This window comes from Euprymna scolopes, chromosome 2 (assembly GCF_053919585.1).
Source record: "Euprymna scolopes isolate OS-2025 chromosome 2, ASM5391958v1, whole genome shotgun sequence".
In the NCBI taxonomy this organism is placed as follows: Eukaryota; Metazoa; Mollusca; class Cephalopoda; order Sepiida; family Sepiolidae; genus Euprymna; species Euprymna scolopes.
The window spans coordinates 84,523,304-84,543,653 of NC_136483.1; positions in this window are offsets into that span (position 1 = coordinate 84,523,304).

Genomic DNA, 20,350 nt, shown 5'->3' on the forward strand with positions numbered 1-20,350 from the left:
ATCACATAGGGTAGAATTAGCTGCAAAGTTTTTGACACATTCTTTTCAAACATGGTACACAGAGATAGATCTGATAGAAATTTACAAAAGCTATTCCAGTCATCCATAGAGTATCAACCACTCAGCCATTCTATAGCATTCCTTCCCTCCGTTTTTATTAAAATGTATGGCGAAGACATATATTTTCTACTACTCACGTTTAAATTTAAAAGGAATTAAACATGTCCACCCCGCTGGCTAGGAAAGCTGTCAAACTATAATCCTCTGTAAACATAAAGTCCATAATTAATGCCATGTGGCACTAATGCTTGCACCATATTGAATGTTCCAGGAGCATCTCTTCACTCCCATTGTAGTCGATAAAATTCTCAGCAATCAGCAAAAACAGCAAAAACCAAGGCCCTCTGCCTTATCAACATCGACAAATCATTGTCCCTGGTTTTATAGACAATCCCCATCCTTTCACGGATGGCACCAAAAAGAACTTCAACATCCCAGGTCTTACACCCTTTGTCATTATTGACATTCAATCATACTACTAATATTGGGGAACAAAACAGAAAACCCCTTCTGCACTATCTGTATGTTAGCACTCTAATTTCCAAGATACCTTTTAGCATACAGATTCACTCAGATTTCACCAGATTTGAGAGGCCCCAACCATCCAACAAGTGTCCTAAAAAGGAAATAATCCATGCCCTAACTAAATGAATTTTGTTCTATCACCCCCCCCCCATGGAAGGAACTTAATTGGTCAAAACATGCACCAATTTTTTTTATACACCTCTTTGTAATATTCGAGTGATTGCATTGTGATGGACTTCAACTGCCATCACATTCTCTGCCAATCTGTTTAGGCTCAAAAAATTGATCTTTCAGCCAATTCGCCTTGAAGTGCACATTGACAAGAATAAGTCTGCCTTGTTCGCTGTGTGGAGCAATCAATACTCTGGCCGGTAACCACAGCAAGCTCTTTTTGGCTATCAGCATGCAGAAACACAGATCCCTAATGCAAAGAGATTCCTCGCTCTCTGTCAACCCTACCATTATCGATGGAATCTCAAAAAAGAAAATCCCCAAAAAATGAATCTTCGCAAGTCCCTCCGAAAAAAAAAATTTTGCTAATCGTAACAAAACCCTTCTATTTCCAATTTTAACCTATTGCTGACCTTTGCATCTTATAAACCCGTAATCTGTCTTTTTTCTATTTCCTTTCTTAGAATATGGCTTAAATATTTTGTCTTATTTCTTTTCTTTTTTTCTTAAGTATGCTTACATGTCATAGATCCTTGACTCGCCTCATCTGCACACTACAATGCATACATTATGACAAAAACAAAAAAATTGTACAAAAATGGTGTAAAAATACATACAGTTGTTTACATACAAAAAAATATTCTCGTCAATAAACATTTGGACACAATATTTCACCAAAGTCCTGTTTCACACGAAATAAACAGTTAAAAACAATAAAAAACATAGATCTGTGGATCACAAAATGTCCATGTCAGCAATTTTTGGGGGTCGGTTGAAAAAAATATTTTTTACTTTTCCAACAGAAAATCATAAAACATTTCAACAAATAAAATTTTGAACTCGCTTCTATTATCTAACACATAAAAACGTTCCGATTAATTAGTAACATAAACTTTGCTGGGCGCCACATCATCAGTGCCATCATCATATTAAAGATGCCTGTTTAAACAGGAATCCAGAATTTCTTGAAAAACATCAAAACACAATAAAAACATTCCAACAATAAAAGAACTATGAATTGCACTTCCGTGAGGCTCGTGTGTGTATAGCAATCATCAACATTCAACGATTCTTGTCTTTTTTTTTCGAATACACATATTTCATTAACTCAATCCCAAAATCGAGATCAATTTTTGTTCTATTAGCAAGGCTCGTCCTTTTTTTCTCTTTTTTGTTTATTTTTGTTCTCAGCCGAGTCAAGAAATTCAATTTGCAACAATCTCGGACAATATTTCTGATTAAACAAAACCACACAAAAAGAAAAGTGAACCATGCTTTGAACTGCAGGCCTGCGGTTTTGTTTTTAGTGATGTGTAGCAGAAACAAATAGAACTCTTTTCTTGTGCATCGGTGCCTCCCCTGACTGTGCAATATGGCACATACTGACCAATCAGAGGCATAGCACAGGAATCTTCCTTACCCCCTTAAGGAACTATAACTGCTTCCGTCCCGGACAAGAAAAACTCTTCCCTTTTCTAGCGAGACGTCAAAGAGAGCTGACCTGTTTCCCCCCCCCTCTCTCTCTCTCTCTCTCTCTCTCTCTCTCTCTCTCTCTTTCTCTCTGCCTACATCGGTATCGACTGTCCCCACTTGGGAATAACTACCGGGCACAGGCAGACGACGAGTTCAATCCCAGCTATATCCTAATGGCCTCTCGCCTTACTTCAATAAACCTTTTCCTTGCAAGTTTTACGAAGTCATTTGTTCGTTTATTCAGTAGCTTGTGTTGAAAGATTTATTTTATTAGGGAGTGCCCGAAAAGCATTAACTCCACTCCCTAAAGATGTTATATCTAATCAAAATAAACTTTAAAATTTTCTAAATAACGATGTTGTCAGAATTGAAAGTGATAACATATACTTTCTTTTTTTTCGCCTCTTATTTTGTGTTTAAATGTGTCAGTTCTTTTTCTTTTGCTTTTACTATATGTGTGTTTCTTTTATTTATTTATTTTTTTTTCACTACATTACTGTTTTCTTTGTACGTTTTTTTCTCCTTTTTCCTATGACTTCTTTCTTTTGCGGCATATCACTCCTCTCCCAATTGTGTTTCAAATTATATTTTCGTGTGTGTGAGTGTGTGTGTGCTTTCTTGTTCATTTTAGAAATTTTCTTTTCTTGTCTATTCGTGACTTTTTTTTTCCTTATTTACGTTTAGTGTGGAGTTATTTAAATTATATGTTGTTTTTCTTTCTTTCTAGGATCCTTCTAAACGTTGCGTCTTTTTTTTTTTTTCTTGGTAACCCCATTCTTTCCCTCCTTTTTTTATCAGTGACATAAGGTCACAGTAAAGGCCATAGGCACCAAAAAAGGCGTATGTTGTGTGTGTGTGGGAGAGATATCTATATGTCCATGTATATACTCTGATACTAAATAAACGTACTTGTATATATAGTTGAATTGTACCTGTTTATGTTTGTGATGTATTTACATCTATTATGTATATATAGTTGAACCGTACGTATTTGAATGTGTATTCTAATGTCTGTTGTTGACATTATTACATATAATACATGTAATAACGACATACCTGTTCTGCTATTGTTTCTTCTGAGAGGTTCTTCAGCCATCTTGGGGAGCTGGATTTTGTTTAGCAAAGAAGCTTCAAGACAGACCAAGACGCTCTGTTTTTATAAATGTATTTTATTCCTCCCAGGTATTCGTCATAGCAGAGGAGTGAGCAACGATCTTGGCTTGGGGTGGTTCTTCTAAATTTCCATTCTGTTACTTTTTCCCTCCTCGTAAGGAGATTCATATTAGCCGTCTGTCTCTCTTGACATCTCGAATAAGTGTTTTTTCGAGATAAGTGATTTCTATATTAATCGTACTTTTTATTTTTAGATTCAAATATTAATAACTACATTTTATTTCAGTATTTAATTTATGTATTTCTGTTTTATTAAATGCTAGCTTTTTTCTCGTCCATAAATATTTATTTATCTACCGAGTTGATCTTAAATATTGCATAGACTCAATCCATTATATTATCCTTTTCAGCCCCCACCCCTTAATTCCTGCTTCCATCTTATCTCGCACTTACTTATAACGTCACCAACTAACTTTTGGAGGACCCCCCCCCCCCATCGGCTTTTCTTTTATATCGCAAGTTTCTTAAAACGTGACTAGCTAAAGTTCAGAATAAAATCACGCTTTTCTTTTAAGGTTAATTAAAAAAAAAAAAAGTCTTTAGAACGCTGTTAAACTTAAATTCTTCTCTACAGTTTGCATTTTGGAGACGGGAGTGTTTTTGTTGAGATAAGTGATTTCTATATTAATCGTACTTTTTATTTTTAGATTCAAATATTAATAACTACATTTTATTTCAGTATTTAATTTATGTATTTCTGTTTTATTAAATGCTAGCTTTTTTCTCGCCCATAAATGTTTATTTATCTACCAAGTTGATTGCAAAAATAGATTACGTAATTGTACTCATTTTTAGCTAGTGAGAATCTATCACCATTCTCTCTCTTAAACACGTCTGTTGGACTTTTATTAAATAGAATATTTAATAATTTTTTTTTTTAATGGAGAGTAGAAAACGCATTGTGGATGTGTTATCGGCAGCTCCTGTTACTCTCGCTTCTCCTTATTATTCACTCAGTCCTCATTTTTTAATGAGTGATTTTTCTGACAAAGGGAGAAGAAAAAGCTGTTTTCTAGGTTGGCAGTATTTTGCGCGAACAGTTGGCAGAGATGGCGGAAATTTTCTGTTTCTAAGTCTATCCTTGTAGCCAAGTCACTAGTAAGGGTGCTGGAGGTAAATGTTTTATCTGGGCTGACGTTATCTGCCTGATAGTCAGGGACACGGACCTTGGATTAACCACTAAGGAGGCTGTCCTATCAGCAGGTGAAAAGTACTGGGGCTGCTGTATTGCTATTTGGTGAATGGATTCTGGACCATGCAGTAGCTTCTGGTGGGGCCTCTCAATGCCATATTAGTGGGTAATTGTTACGGCTTTACCTTATCATAAGCTACAAAAAAAAAAAAATTCTTCGTTTCTTTTTCTCTCTTAGTTTCCCCTCTCTGTCCTGTTCTAAGTAAATCTGATGACCTAGTCCACAAATTCCAAAATTTCATCATGACAAGTTTCAAGAAAAAATACACGATTAAACCCGGTTCTCCAACTTCCAACGTAGACCCCTACTACCATGTCTCCTTCTCCAACATCAGGGGTTTACGTTCTAACCTTTCAGAGGTTGATACCCAATTACAGGAGACTAAACCAGACCTTTTATTTTTAAGCGAAACTGGCACTGGACAAACTATTTCCCTAAATGAGTTTGCAATTAAAGGATACTCTAACTTAACATCTAAATCTGACCCCCAAGATCGCTATAGGCATGGAATATGTGCCTATATTAAAGATGGCTTTCCATGTGGTAGGGACATCTTCAGGGAAGATCCTAACTTACCCTATATGTGCTTCCGGGTTGCTTTAGCTCACACTACTGCATTTATATTTACTCTCTATGTCCCCCACAACAGCGGAGTTATTATCTTTAAAAGCATATCTGAGAAAATTGACAAAGTCCTATCTGCTTATCCTTCAGCTAACATTCACGTATGTGGAGACTTCAATGTTCACAACGTCGAATGGTTGACCTACTCAAACAAGACCGACGATGAGGGGAGGTTCTGTCATGATTTCTCCATTGCCTATGACCTCACTCAGATTGTTCATGAACCCACCCATGTGCACGACAATGACGGCCAGTATGCGAGCCTACTAGACCTTTTTCTCACAACTTGCCCTGAACTATGTTCAGTTTCTGTTCTGTTGCCTCTTGGATCTTCCGACCACTCTGTTGTATCAATTAAGATAAAAATGAAATGTAATAAGTCCCCAGACGTACCTCTCCATCGTACAGTATATCGATACACTAAGGCTGACTGGGATAGCTTCCGTACATTTATATCGGATCTACCTCTGCATTCCATGTTTAAAAAGGAGGTGTCCTCTATAGTATCAGACCTGACAGAATGGTTAATTGTAGGTATAGACCGTTTCATACCCTCGAAAAAGTTTCAGCAAAAACCTAACAGCCAGCCATGGTTCTCTCCAAAATGTGCTGCTGCCATTGCGCACAGAAATCACTTTTTCCACTGCTTCTAACGTAATTGATGTATGGGAACTTAAGCCGCTTTCAGGACTGCCAGCAACCATTGTAAGAAAGTAATAAAGAACGCAAGAGAGTTGTATGCTCAATCTGTTAAGTCCAAAGTAGCTGAGCAGCGGCTTGGTTCCCACCAGTTTTGGCAAATCGCAAACAGAATCCTGAACAGAAGCGTGTGCTCTATCCCAACTATCATCAATGGACCTGAGGTAATCTCGTCAGCATCAGACAAAGCCAAACTCTTTGCCAAGAACTTTGCAGCTAATTCTACCCTTTGCGACCAAGGCCGCCAACCCCCAATATTTCCTCCTGTATCAGAAAACACGCTATGTGATATACGTATATCTGTACGTGATGTTGCCAAGCTAATCAAAAACCTTGATTCCAGTAAAGCAACTGGCCCTGACGGTATTCCAATTATAGTACTCAAAAAACTTCAACCTGAACTAGCGCCCATACTTACAAAACTGTTTAAACGTTGTCTTAAGGAGAATAATTTCCCATCTCCCTGGAAAATTTCATCAGTATGTCCTGTATTTAAGAATTCAGGTGATCGGTCATTCCCCTCTCAGTACAGGCCAATAAGTCTCCTGTGTGTCATGAGTAAGTTGCTGGAATCTGTGTTAAATACAGAAGTAATCAACCATCTCAACAAAAATAACCTTCTTAGTGACACTCAATATGGTTTCCGTTCTGCTAGATCTACAGCAGATGTGCTTACAGTTATATCGCATAGGATTAGCAAATCTCTCGATGGAGGCAAACTTTCTAGGGCAATTGCTCTTGACATATCTAAGGCCTTTGATAGGGTATGGCATAAAAGTTTACTTCACAAGATCTCACAAGCTATGGTATAGCTGGAAATGTCTTCTCAATTATTAAATCATTTCTCTCTGATAGGTTCATAAGAGTAGTGGTTGAGGGGCAAAAATCAGAAGCTCTCAGTATTAATGCTGGCGTCCCTCAGGGGTCCATCCTGGGTCCAACTCTTTTCCTGATCTACATTAATAATCTTCCAAATCACATCCTTACATCATTTGTAGACATTTATCTAAGACAGTAAACGATCAAGTTCTCTCTGATTCTCTCTCCTCTGATCTTGAGCATGTGGTACAATGGGGAAAGCAGTGGCTGGTTACTTTTAATGCATCTAAAACCAAGCTTCTCTCTTTACATCATCAACATTCTGATCCCCATCTGGCATCAATTGAAATGAATGGCTTTTGTCTTCAGGAGGCCTCAAGTTTTGACAAGCTTCTGGGCTTGACCACTACTCCTGATCTTAAATGGAACACATACATCAAATCTGTTGCCAAGGCCGCTGGAAAAATGGTGGGATCTTTCTATCGATCCAGTAGATATCTCACTGCTGATGCAATTCTCTATCTATATAAGAGCCAGGTACGTCCAAGGATGGAATACTGTTGCCACATCTGGGCAGGAGCTGCTAGAAAGGACTCGTCCTGCCTTGATAGAGTTCAAAATAGACTTCGTAGCCTCATAGGAGATGTCCTTTTCTCTTCGCTGCAACCTCTATCTCACAGAAGAGATGTTGCGAGTTTGTCTCTACTTTATCGCTATTTTCATGGAAAGTGTTCGACTGAGCTTCAGTCTATGGTCCTCCCTCGCCTAACTTTCACAAGAAGCACTCGTCTAGCTGAAAACACTATCAATAATTCCCCCCACTCTTTATCTGTGCCTAAACCTAAACGTAGATTCCATGAACAAAGCTTCTTTCTTAGAACTGCACGCCTGTGGAATTGTCTTCCGTTTTCCTGCTTTCCCGCTGACTACAATATGGTTGTGTTCAAGTCTAAAGTAAATAAGTTCTTGATGAGCCGTTCCATATAAGTTATCAAATTTTACGAATTTTCATTACTAATGATTACTATATTGTCCAATTTCTACTGTACACTCTTTAACCCTTATCCTTGAGTGGCCTCTTAGCCTTGATAATGTGGTGATGCCTGTGTAAAAAAACAAACAAAAAAAACCTCACCAATGCTTGTGCAGACTGGAACACATGACATGCGACATGTCAACTTCTAATCACCAGTTTGTATCTTCCAGTGCAAACTTGACTGGTCACCGAGCTTGACAAGGTTTTAACAACCTGTCAAAACATGGCAATTCCAACCTCTTGTCCACACAACTATAGCTAGATAAATAATTATATAGACAAATACATAGATAGATAGTTAGATAGATATATAGATCGATAGATAGATAGATAGATAGATAGATAGATAGATAGATAGATATATAGATGGGTACAGAGATAATTGGATAAACAGATAGATAAACAGATAACTCACTGTGTCTACTCGGCCACTCTATAACAAATCTTTTTTTTTTTATAAAGGAATCACAACTTATCAAGGCCCAAAGTCCAGTCGAGGATAAGGGTTGAAGAGTGTACAGTAGACAATTGGACAATAAAGTAATCATTAGTAATGGAAATTCAGTAAATTTGTTAACTTATATGGAACAGCTCACCAAAAACTTGTTTACATTAGACTTGAACACAACCATATTGTAGTCAGCTGGAAAGCAGGAAAACGGAAGACAATTCCATAGGCATGCAGTTCTAAGAAAGAAGCTTTGTTCATAGAATCTACATTTAGGTTTAGGCATAGATAAAGAGTGGGGGGAATTATTGATAGTGTTTTCTGCTAGACGGGTGCTACTTGTGAAAATTTGGCAAGGGGGGCATAGATTGGAGCTCAGTCGAGCACTTGCTATGAAAATAATGATAAAGCAGAGAAAACTCACATCTCTTCTGTGAGAAAGAGGTTGCAGGGAAGAGAAAAGGACATCTCCTATGAGGCTATGAAGTCTATTTTGAACTCTATCAAGGCAAGATAAGTCCTTTCTAGCAGCTCCTGCCCAGATGTGGCAACAGTACTCCATCCTTGGACGTACCTGGCTCTTACATAGGTAGAGAATTGCATCAGCAGTGAGATATCTACTGGATCGATAGAAGGGTCCCACCATTTTTCCAGCGGCCTTGGCAACAGATTTAATGTATGTGTTCCATTTCAGATCAGGAGTAAAGGTTAATCCCAGAAGCTTATCAAAACTTGAGGCCTCCCCAAGACGAGAACCATTCATTTCAATTGATGCCAGATGGGGATCAGAGCGTTGATGTTGTAAAGATAGAAGCTTGGTTTTAGATGCATTAAAAGTAACAAGCCACCTCATTCCCCAAACCTATGAATGATCTAATTTTGGAATATTCTGTAGCAGAAACAAATAGAACGCTTTTCTTGTGCGTCAGTGCCTCCCCGGACTGTGCGATATGGCACATACTGACCAATCAGTGACACAGCACAGGGATCTTCCTTGCCCCCTTAAGGAACTATAACTGCTTCCGTCCCGGACAAGAAAAACTCTTCCTTTTCCAGCGAGACGTCAAGGAGAGCGGACCTGTTTCCTAACTCTCTCTCTCTCTCTCTCTCTCTGCCTACATCGGTATCGACTGTCCCCACTTGGGAATAACTACCGAGTTCTATTCCAGCTATATCTAAATGGCATCTTGCCTTACTTCAATAAACCTTTTCCTCGCAAGTTTTACAAAGTCGTTTGTTCGTTTATTCAGTAGCTTGTGTTGAAACATTTATTTTATTAGGGAGTGCCCGAAAAGCATTAACTCCACTCCCTAAAATTCTCTTCATTTGGGCATACAGCATTTCCTTGCTATTCGCGGGGGCTACGTTCTTTACCGCCACCCCGTGAACAGAAAAAAAGGACACTCTTACTCATTAATACTGTAATTATGTAGTAGTATTGCATACAGTTATGTATTTCACTAACGTAATAATAATATAAACACATTTTAATTTTGTACTGCAACAATATTTTAATTAAAAAGAAACCTAAGTACAGAATACCAGTTTCTTTTTTCGGTTTTACATTCTCCAAATCTTACTGGCAAACGAAATCTCCAGATTTTAAAGAAAAAAAAAAAAAATGCTAGCCAAAATTTACCCGCTATATTCCAAACAAAATCTCCAGATCTAGCAGGAAAACCACAAAATTAACAACATTGGTTTACCAAGTATTTGTTTTTGCGATGTTATGACAAAAGTCCAGCATACTCGTATACGATATGGTTAAGAGCCTAACCCGCACATATATGGGGACTGTGAATGGGGAACCACAAACAGGTGAGGGTATACTGTACTATGAAGATTGCAACAGAGCATGAATGCACATATGTAAATACCGAGCCGTGTGTGAAATGGCGTTACGATAAAAAAAAAAAAGACTATAAAAATAAGAGATGTCACAGCTGTAACGATAAGTCATGCATGGCAGGAGAATGAAGAAATAAATATTGTTGTTACGAAAAAGTGAGTTTGAGTTATTCTTTATCCTGGTCTTCTGTGCGACGTAGACGGCATACAACATGTTGGGTCCTGTGTGTAAACGTGTACAACGGTACAGATTATGAGGTGAGATGTTTCTTACTCTGGAGACTTTAAATGTTGATATATTTTAAACGAAAAATATTTTTTATGGAAATTGCCCTGGACAAGCCATGATGCCACTTGATTTAATGGAGTTAAAAAAACAAAACAAACAACAACGACAAAAAACAAGCACCTCAAGATAAAAACAAAACTAGTTAATGATGAATGTTATATGAATAAATTCCAACACAGAAAACAGCAATTCTTCCACTTTTGTCAGAAAAATCGCTCATAGAATGTGAGGATTGCGCGAGCCTTTTCTAGTCTCACACAAAAACACGCGTTCACATTTCAAGCTATATTTCTTGTCATATACATGCGCGCACACAAACATACGCGCCCACGTCCACACACATACATATATTCACGTTCGCGTACATACACTCACATTCATGTGTATATACACACACGCTAACGTACACACATGTACTCACACACTCGCACACGTACACACACAGATGGACGACATCACTTTCAAAGGAAATCCACACATGTGCAAAAGACACACTGGAAACACCTATAAAAGGAAGAGACAAGTCTTTTCCAACCTTTTCTTTTAGGACCAGCTTTCATAAATAATGATAAAAAATAATGATAAAGCAGAGAAAACTCGCATACCTCAAGCCGCGTACCTCAAGCCATTTACTACTATGTGGGACAAAAGGAAACCAGACAGTACGTACACTCTTTCTCTCTCTATCTACTACTTGTGCCAGAGAACATCACCGCGTAGCTGACGGCTAACATGGCGCACGGTTTAACTGATGTCAACCCTCTATCCTTTGTCTTTGTTTACACGCTGGACTGTCATTCTCATTTCTACTATATTACTCACTTCTTTTCCCACGCGCGAACAAACGATAGTGACCCAAACGTGAGATGAAAACACATTTCCTTTTTCCTTCTACAATACCAGTCCTCTACAAACGATGGTTACACCCGCGCGGACATGAACACATGTTATATCTAAAACATTCATTCTTTCAACAGTAAATAAACGACACGTTTATCTTATCCATCAATTGAGTTTTTGTTTCCTTCAATTCCATTCGTTTCATTATTTTCTTGTTAGGGTATTATTATATCCTGGTCCGCAACAGGACTGAAAGACAGAATAGGGAAGCGAGAGTTATGAGGCTGCTGAAAGTAAACGCAAGATCCACTTTATACTTTCTATTATATATATTATATGTTATATATTATATATTATATATTGGTATCAATATAAAAAGACATCGATACATGTTCTTTTTCACTGCTGACAATTATACTTTGCCTTTGTTCAGGACTATATCTGATTTATGTCTGTTTGTAGAGGTTGTCTTGTTATTTGTTCATCGATGAGTATATTCTGTCTGCATTGTTAGGTACATTTACATCAATGAACGTATGTATGTATGTATGTATGCGTTGTGAATATGGATTATCTCCTCTTTGATAATCCAAACTATAAAAGCTGTGCATTTCCACTTGTCAAGTAGACGTGTAGTAGAATTCTTAATTGAATAAAAGACAGAATCTCTCGTCCTGTTTTCATTACAATTTATTCAATTAAGAATGAAACAATTTATGTGATCAGAGCGATTTACAACAGAAAGCGATTCAGCCGACAAGTGTTGGAAACATTGGCAGGAGAGATTTACAAATTTCATCGAGGTTCTACATTCAGAAAAACTGGGATGAGGTAGAGCTCATAGAGGTGAACTCCTAGTACACTCTGCCGGAGACATATTAGGACTGCGGACAACCCCTGAGGACAGACCAATTCCCCCTGACACTAAGGCCCTCCAGAAAATCAAGACACTGAAATTGCTCGTGACACATTATCTAATGATACTATCTCTGTTGGGGCTCCGTCAGACACTGCAGATGGGCCAACATCTGAATCCCTGACAGATGAAGGACTAGCACCAAAAAACGTGTTCATTAAGAGTCTGGCTCTGATGCAGAATGGATTGCTCCTCTGAGAAGGAAACATTTTGGAGCAAGGTATTTTAGAGCCCACAGACAGGCTCGCACTGAGGAGCCTTTCTGTTTGAGTACGCCAACCCCGAATCATGGACTGCTGAGGCGACCACTGCGAGCTCATAAGGAACCTGGAAATTTAAGTGACTTTCTTCCCTATGAGTGAGAAATTTGGTGAGGGAGAATGTTGTGAATTTGGATTATCTCCTCTTTCATAGTCCAAGCCATAAAAGCTGTGCATTTCCGCTTGTCAAGTAGACGAATAGTCAAATTCTTAATTGAATAAAATTCTTAATTGAATAGAATCTCTCGTCCTGTTTACATTACAGTATGTATGTATATATTTATGTATGTATGTATGTGCATATATCTATATATGTATACAAACCTATAAGGCTGTGTATTTTTTATATGTATGTAAATGTAGAGAGGTCTGCACATGTATGTGGATGTCTTCCTGCTGCATTGATATAAGGTAAGTGCTTGTTTATCTTCGTATGTGTATATTTACGACTGAATAACTGTGTATGTATAAAAGTTGGGGGTTTCCATCTTGAAGAAGCCTTATTACTAAAAACAAAAAAACAAAACAAAAAACAAAGAGGAATAGCTCTTTCTCTCGACCAGCTTGAGGACAGCTCAATTTGTGTGAGTCAAGAAAAATTACCTTCTACAATATAATTTTGCTGGGGAAAATTTAAAGGATTCTTCTTTGGCAACATCAAAACTTATCTTGAAAGCAACAGACTTGTATTTAAAAGATTGAATTTTTGAAGAACAGATGAGACATTCATGTTCGACTTTCTGTCTATCCACCTGTAGCAGCAAGGAGGTGATGTTGTGTCAGTGGTTAACAATGCAGGTTGACAACTTAAGTTCAAACCCATTTTGTTCCACATAAACACTTTCACTTAGGAACGTTGATAACCTTCATGTAGTCCCTCCCGTGTAAGTACCTGATATCATTCTAGAAAGAATTTCTAATAGAATGATATTGGAGAAACGAATTCCAACAAAATCATCATCATCATGAATTATGCTCAACAAACAAACAAACAAACAAACAAACAAACAAACAAACAAACAAACAAGCAGTAGAAGCCATAACGATGTCTGATTGGAGTAAACACTTAATTTCAACTGAGATTTAACCAATCGGAAATATTCTCTTATGCAAGCAGAGTACTGGTTCCCAAGGGTTATGTAAGGGAGTGCACCGGCACTGTTTGACCTCTTTCACCACGAGAAAACCCAGTTATGTAACTGACCACAAAACTCCTCTCTTGGCATGCAAACTAAATCCACATTTAGTCTTGGGCTATCAGTGTTCATACAAAGACTTTACTATTCAAGATGGCGACCTGTTAGCACGTGGACTTACTCTCAATTTTTGACACAAAGACTTACTTCCAAATAACAATATAAACTCTGGCTTTTACCCTTATTTCAACATACAGTCTTTGGAATAACTTTCTCCTATCATCTCGGCTAAGGATTTTAGTCCTCAGGCCCCCAAAATAAACAGAAATTAGACCATTCCTGTAATGATCTGGTCCCTGTTGATTTTGCGGTAGGAGTTTAGTTCTGTGCAGTTCTAGGAGGTCCATCCTCCCATGCTTTTACCTTCTCTTTTTGAGAAGGGGTTAGTTTATTGCTAATCTCCTGAGGTGCCCTTACCGGGGAATCCCAGGCACTTTTTGCAGGTTAGAGTGCCCCTCTTCTGAGGTGCTGACTTCTCAATCCCACTTTCCAACCCTAATGTCTAAGTTCTTGCAGTATGAAGGAACTAAAAACCTTCCCCAACCATATACACTCAGTACCATTTTCTCCATTCAAACATGTGGACATCATAACCTCTCTTCTACTAACACCTGTTCAATACATGTTTAATGAAGATGCCTAATAAAAGATAATATAATATTTTAGAATGAGACTTTGTCTTATATTCAACATTATTGCCAATGTGTAGGTTGCCAACATATATAAGTTAAGATGGTGCTCTGGAAATGACTGGATTCGAACTTGGGATCGTCAGTCCGTGTCATTATAACCCTCTCCCCACTTCGAAATATAAAATACTTCATGAATGGGCATGCCATCCTTGTGGACATATTACAAACAATTTATTATTTAGTTTGTTTTTATGGCATATCAAACCTTTTCTTTATTATTATTTAACACAGAAACACAATGTCAATTTATTTATTATAAACAATTAATTGAATACACGTTTCAATACGATGTATAACAGGACAAATTATTTTACGTGTATATTTCAAGGTGACACTTATCTCTTCATGGGAAATATGCCCAGAAATAAACAATGTATCATTGTCTTCTGTTTTTTTTTTATCTTATGTTATCTCAAGAAAAACATTATTTGCAATTATTTATCAAAAGTGAGATATGAAAAATATGAAATACAGCAAATCAGTACACCAAATGACTTCAATCAATTTCAAAAGTGTTTAGAGAGTGCAAACCTCCGCTAAGGTCTAACAACGTATAGACTTTTTATAAAAAGGAAAAAAATACACCTGGGCCCACGACCACCACCAAGCAGACAAAATGTGGGTTGAATTTAAAAAATATTTTTAGTACTTACTCAAGAGAATGGAGTCCATTCATGCAATTTGAATATTTGCAGAAAAGAACCGTTTCTCTTCAATTTTTGCCTTCACATAAACTCACACAAATAACTGTCCACCGTTTCTTTAATAGTATGGGAAGAATAGGTGGATTATTTCAAGACCAGCAAAACATTCACAAAAAACATTCGTCTATCTACAACCATTGTCAACAATTTCCTCTACTCTCTTTCTGTGCTTAAATTTAAATGCAATGCTTGTCAGCTGACTGCAACATGATTGTTTTCAAGTCTACTGTAAACAAGTTCTTGTTGAACCGTTCTCATAAATAATCAAATTCTACACAATTTCCACTACTACCTGTCATTACAGTGTTGCTTCATCCACCCCCTGACACTCATTAACCCTGGTACTCGAGTGGCCCGTGGGGCTTGATAAGTGGTGATTCGCATGTAAAAAACAAAATATAAAAAGTAGTCTCATAGACTATGCAAAATTCACCTGCATATAGTTGTAGATCATGAAAACTCAAGAAAGTTATTTTTTATAGAAGTAAGAATCTAATGAAAAGCTTAATAAAATTTTTAAAAAAAATGGCAATAAAATCAAAATCAACCTGAGTTTAACATAAATGCTGTGTGTGCTATGAGTCCGAAAATGCAGCAAATACATCTAGCAATATATATATATATATATATATATATATATATATATATATATATATATATATATATATATATATACACACACACACACACACACACACACACACACACACACATATATATATATATATATATATATATATATATATGCTTATTTATTGTTAAATAAACATGTTTACATCCCGCTGCTACAAGCAGCCATTTGTTTCAATCAAACAACAGATATCATCAAGCAGCGACTTGACTATTCAAATGTTCAATGAATAGATTATTCATTTGTTTGATTGAAACAAATGGCTGTTTGTAGCAGCGGGATGTAAACATGTTTATTTAACAATAAATAAGTATTATTAGCTCTTTTTTATTGAGCACTATCTAACAACCTCGTTGAATTCATTAGTTTATTACTTTTGAATAACAAAAACCCGAGTATATATATATATATATATATATAACTCATAACAACAACACAATATGTCATTCCAAAGAGTGCTCAATGCATGAAATAGAGCAATATATCATAAAAAATGCTGAACCACGATTTTGGTCAATAAAGACCAGCAATGGACAAAAAACGCTGGTTGTAATTATTTCGGGGTATCAATGGGATCACTGGATTCAGCGGAACTCACGGACCTTGTAGGCTTGTACATTTTACACAGTCTAACCAATAATATTGATATTGAAGAAGGAACAATAGGACTCTATAGAGATGACGGTATAATGTTCATAAAAAACGCCACCCGTATAAAATGCGATAAAATTAGAAAGATTATACACAAAAAAATGAAAGAATTTGGCCTCAAAGTAGAAATAAATAGTAATTTAAAACAGATAGATTTTTTGGATGTAAGTTTTGACTTGCAAAAAAATAATTATAAACCATATTTAAAAGAAAACACAAGTCATATATATATTAATCCAAAGTCGAATCACCCACCTTCCATCATTAATCATATCCCAGCCTCGATAGAAAGGAGAATTAACAATAATTCATCTAGTGAAGAAGTTTTTAATAGCGATAAAGAAAGATACAATGTAGCATTAAGAAATAGTGGTTTCAAAAACGCAGACATTACATTTGAAAAGAATAGTAATGATGAACGCAACTATAGTAATAATAATAATAATCGTAAAACAAGAAACAGGAAAATAATTTGGTTTCTACCTCCCTTTAATAGTGCTCTTAAAACTGGACTGAGTCGGAAATTTTTGCAATTGCTAGATAGGCACTTTTCCCCAGGTAGTATATTAAATAGTATTTTCAATAGAAATACTATAAAATTGGGTTATAGTTGTTGTGAAAATCTTGAAAGAATTATTAAAAAGCATAATAATAGGATACTAAAAGGCAACAATAGTAAAAATACTGGGGAAATAAATCATAGTGATAAAGATAATAATTATAAAAATACTGAAAAATGTAACTGCAAAATTCCTAGTACTTGTCCCATGAATAATAAATGTTTAATGAAATCAGTAGTTTACCAAGCTAAAATATTTCCTGAAGAAAATCCTAGTGATATAAAATTTTATATAGGTAGTACGCAGGCAACTTTTAAAGCAAGATTCTATGGGCATAAAAGTTCTTTTACTAATCAAAAATACGAAAAAGACACATCATTATCACTTCAATGTTGGAAATTAATAAAGGAGAATAAAACTCCAAAGTTAGAATGGCGGATTATAAGAAGATCGAAAGTATGTAATTCATTACACGCACCGTGCTTTTTATGCCTTCATGAAAAATTAGAAATAACGAATTTTAAAGACCGGGAGAAACTATTGAACATTAAACAGGAAACAACAATTTCCTGTAAACATTTCCAAATGCATTCACCAAAAAAATTATAAGAATATTAACGAATTAATCATACCATCGACTTATATATTGTAATATGCTTTATTATTTATTTCAGGATTTTAAACGCTAAATCTTATTTACTTATTTATTTTAAACGCCAAATATATTTTAAACGCTAAATTTATGTAAAATTGAAATTAATTTTTAACGAAGAATCTATTAATTTTTATAAAAATAATTTTTAGTGAAATTTTTACCGTGAATAATATAATTAGACTTAGTTACTAATATACTTCACCATCTTATAAGAGTAATTTGTATATATATAAATGTTCACGTTTATTTGTATATATGTCGGTACTTTTGTATTATATAGAGAAATAGCGCTAAATTTATAGTTTAGTAATATATGTATATATTTATATCTCGATTTTAAGTGAAAAAAAAAAAACCTCAGTTAAATTTATTGATTACTCTGATATGGGAGTAATAGTTCTAAAAATCCGTATTAACAAAAAAAATAAACGAAAAACAATTATAATTATAATGGTTGGAGCTAGAAAATTTAATGCAAACTTATAATAAATCTGCTTCAGAATTATACCTTGAAAAACCTAACATTATTTTGTGAATAGGTTATATTTGTTTTGACATAGGTTGTTAGTACCCCTCTTTCTTTTTAGAATGGTTCAACCCTGTAAAGTTGAATTTAATATAAAGGGATGATCTTTATTGAAAGTTTCGTGGATGGTTTTTGGCCTGATGAGGTGATTTTCCCTGCTAGGGGGTCATTGAAACACGTTTGCTAATGTGTAGCCAATAGCTCTCCAACAATCAATATATTTCAAGTGTTTGCAAACTATATATATATATATATATATATATATATATATATATATATATATATATATATATATATATATATACACACAATGATGCCAAAAAGAAACTCCACAATTGTCATTTTCAAAAATTGGGAATTTAAGCTAAATTGAATGTTACTGTTTAAACAACCTATACCTCATTTGATTCGCCTTTTATTCCTCTATAATTTTACCTGTTTATATCTGACTTTTAGTTGAAGTTTCCTAGTGTTCACATCAATTTAAAAAAATAACTTCAAATCGAGAAGACAAAAAGAAACTCTGCATCAACAAATAAGCTTAAGACCAGCTTAAAATATCCGCCTTATAGGCAACAAAACATCTCTAATCATGATTGTTGTTGTTCCAAGTTATACAACATAACATTTAGTCCATGTGCCTCGACCTTCTCTCAGTGATCGTCAGGTGCTCATTAATCTCCACCTTTCTGGTTTATCCAATCGAGAAATCGGCCACAGATTGAGATGTGATGAGAAAAATGTTACGAATGACTGTGCAAAAGCACCAAAACACCGGCAGTGTTCGCGATGCTCCTAAATCTAGTCGTCTTAGAGTTACTTCTTACAGGGAAGATAATGCTGTCAAAATCCACAGCCTCAGAAACAGATTTGAAACGGCTCCCCAACTCCAACAGCAGTGTAATCTTGTTAAAAAGTGTTCTCTTTCTACAGTTAAGAACAGATTGAAGGAATTTAATTTGTGAGGCTGCAAGATACAAGATAATGATTTCTGTAAAGAACAGAAAGTGCTGTTTGGACTTCGTCAGATGCAATGAAGATTATGACTCTTCATATTGGTCGAAAGTGATTTTTAGCAATGAAAGTAAGTTCAATAGGGTAGGCAGAGATGGTAGGCAGTACATCCATCGAAGAAAGGACAAAGAATTTAATCCTAGGTGTACAATTTCAGTGCTGCAAGGTGGTGAAGGTTCAGTTTTGATGTAGGGCATTATTAGTGCCAATAGTCTAGGGTCTTGCAAGATCGAATTAATTCAACCAAGTACATTAATATGTTGACTGAGCATTTTCTACCCTACTTTGGCCGGGATTTGGATGATAATCCCATCTTCATGTAGGATAATGCTCCCATTCACACAACTAGCAATGTCAAGAAGGTCCTTGAAGAGCATGATATTCCATGTTTGGATTGGCCTGCACAATCTCCAGATCTCAATCCTATTATGGCATTACATCAAGCAACAGCTACGCAATGATAAAATTTCAAATTAGGAAGAACTTTAGACAAAAATTAAAAAGAAGCGTAATGCCTTTTCATTGGAGTATTGTCACAGACTCATTCAATGAATGCCCAAAAGATTGCAAGCTGTCAAATTGCAGAAGGGCTATGCTACTAAATATTAACTAGTTCATTGTGTTGCTGTTGTATTTGTGTTGCATTAATGTTCTAAAGTTACATTTCATTAACAATTTTCCCTTGTGTGAAATTTCTTTTTGCCATCTTGATTTGAAGTCAATTTTTTAAATTGATGTGAACACTAGGATACTTCCATGAAATATCAAATATGAACAGGTAAAATTATAGAAGAATAAAAGGCGAACAAAATGAGGTATAGGTTGTTTAAACAGTTACATTCAATTTTGCTTAAATTTGAGGTTTTTGAAAAAATGACAAGTGCTGACTTTCTTTTTGGTATCATTATATATATATATATATACATATATATATATATATATATATATATATATATATATATATATATATATATATATATATATATATATATATATATATATATATATATATATATATATCCCCACAACCTCTGGCCTTGATGGAGAGGAAACTAAAATTTGCTGCTATGCTTTCAAATGATCTGAAATAATAGCAAGAGGAGACTTGATTCCAAATATATATATATATATATATATATATATATATATATATAAGAGCATATAGTTAATAAACATGTTTTTAAAAACACTTTGAAAAAGAGTTAAAAACATATTTAATTTGAAAAGGAAACACTAAATAAGTGAATAGTCCTTAATCCGCAGAGTTTCGAAGAAATACTTTCCTTCTCATCAGAGGGTAGAATTTAGCAAAATGTAGGATCAGATTTTGCTTGCAAAAGTATTTGA